This window comes from Perkinsus marinus (genome assembly GCF_000006405.1).
Source record: "Perkinsus marinus ATCC 50983 genomic scaffold scf_1104296956056, whole genome shotgun sequence".
Lineage (NCBI taxonomy): Eukaryota > Perkinsozoa > Perkinsida > Perkinsidae > Perkinsus > Perkinsus marinus.
This window is the reverse complement of record NW_003207586.1, coordinates 5,554-8,108: the sequence shown is the minus strand read 5'-3', so window position 1 is coordinate 8,108 and position 2,555 is coordinate 5,554.

Below are 2,555 nucleotides of genomic sequence, written 5' to 3'. Positions count from 1 at the left end.
GAGATACGACAATGAATCGAGCGTTATCGCAAGAAATACGAGGTCCAAGACCGCCTGTGATGTATTGTCAGATCTGAGGAGTCCTCAGTGAGGATGGGCTCACGATAGTTTATGATCGTCTGTCGGACAGACCGTACTGGAACGGACGAACTCTGTCCCTCGAATTGCACTCGAATTAGCCATGCCGCAGAATTGGTATAACGGGAATGGAGATGTACAGTGTTATCAAACTCACGCGTTCTACGAGCAGAATGAGATTCTTCGCGGAATGGCATTTTGAAGTTGTTCCACATTTTAGCTGACTATTCTTATTTGTGCTACTCTGTGTTTACTTCTCTCCAGAGCTTTATCCAGGTGCTCGCTGCGCACTCCAGGTGCAATTTTGAAAACCCTGAGTGCGTATAGAACATCGACCCGCGCACCTCTGAGATGCGCACTCAAGTGCGCGGCCATTTTAGTATGTTGGGTGCTGCACGCATGTACACGTCTTTTCTCAAGAGAGATCTTGGGCACTCGCCTCTACCTGATGACGGAGACTTCCATGGTCACTTCTTGGATAATCCTCGTCTGGTTTCTTTGTATCCGAACCATGTCAAGATCTGTGCCATCGTGATGTGCCTACCTAGCTCCACGGCATCTGTGGAACGGTGCTTCAGCACAACCACGCGCTTGGCTGACGACTACCATCCCATGTCGGGCGTCACCTTGACTCGCCTCATGCGTATTAGCGAGCAGGGCCCAGCTATCAACAATAACATCAAAAATAACTATGGAAGCTTCATCGAAGCGGTCTGGTCACACTGGAAGGACATGCAGAGTAGGAGGATAGAGTCTACTTGACAGGACTATCTACTTTTTCAGTGAAATGTCAGATCCATCAAGACTTTTGTTTCGATTTGTGACTTTTCCTTTGGTTTTCAGAGGTAACTTGGAGTCTAAATTAAAGACCATTGAATTTTGTTCAAGTGATTCTTCGCACATCGATACTCGTACATCAACAAGAGATTTGCTTATCTCGACTCGAGTTGCCTCGAGGTCCTCGAGCATGGTCGCCGTCAGCGACTCGCTGACGACGCGAATATAGGCATGACGTTGCTTTGGCGTCATCAAAGGTTATTTCATTCCCTCTTTCGCTATCAGAGCGTTGAGTTGCACTCATACGGCAACATGAACGGTGGGTTTAACACCGTGTTACACCGTCCGCGAACTCGAGATCTTTTCGAACCAATCCCGAACTTCGGGATTCGGGACCCGAAGATCTCGAAGTTCGAGAGTCAGTTTGCGTCTCGAATTTTGAGAATTTGAATTTGAGTCACTCAAACTGGAAGCACTTCAGACTTCAAGGTGCGCGATTCGTTCGGGTGAAAGCGGTGCGTGCGCCGGTGATGTCCTCCTGGATAAAGCCCTGCTTCTCTCAGAGAAGTTCCCTGTTGTAGTTGATTTACCACTTGTACTATCTGTATTTGCAAACCTACCCCATCTACTTCCGTGGTGTGCTTGGTTCCATACACGGCGATTAGAAGCCTAGAATTCACTACTACGAGTGGTATGAGAAAAGCTGCATGTACGTCATCGTTCTTCATGGATTTTTCAATGACGAGTGACCACCTGCGCATCTCAACTTTTTCAATCTCCCTCAAGTTGGCCACAACTCCGCATGACCCGTCAATGACGGGCCGTCATTGCAACGAGAGGTACACTGAGTTTATTACACTCTCATACACTATCTCAGCAAACAGTCTAACAAATTGTCTGGAGTGAGCACAGAGGAGTGCTTCTTGAAAGCTCCAATGCCGAGGTTGATCAATCTGAGAACAAGGGAGTTTATTGGTGGACCTTCGAGCTTCGGATTCCATGGCTTTTCGGGTTCGATTTACGGCACAGGCTTTTAGCAACCGTTTTGCACTTGCCACAAGGTGCGGGGTGAGGGTGAGAGTACTTCGGCAGGATATAGAGCTGTGCTTTTCTGAATGGTATGGTTTTCGAGAGTTTAATTGGTATAGTTAGAGACAATTAATTTGAATGAACGATTTGACTTGTGTCTACTGATATGTAGTATAACCTTCCCTCAATGAGCTCTACTCCCTCTCGGTCGTGGACAACTAGAATGTCACTGTTTGCAGGGCGTAGTAATTCACTACGGATAGAGGATCCATCAGAAGCTGAGCCTCTACCAATCCCAGGTATTTGTTCAGTATTGGAGGAGTATATGTTGGCTTCCCTCAGCTGTGCTGAAGAGTTTGCATACGAATTCGGGTAGATGGGTACAGAAACCGATAAGAATTTGCCAAAATTTTCATACCCTCACTAACACATGTGGTTGACCATTTACATAACTTCCTACATTGTATTGTCTCCTCAGTAGTCCCTGTCGTAGCGGTTGCTACTGCTTCTGGTTTCGATAAGCCATGGTATGTGATCTCACCTGAGAGCTCATTTCGGGTTGTTTGGGATCTCACTGGAATGCTACTCATCCTGTATGAGGTAGGAAATCATTCTGGGGGTGAAAATATGCACATGGTCAACCACGTGTGGATGACAATATGGGAATTTGG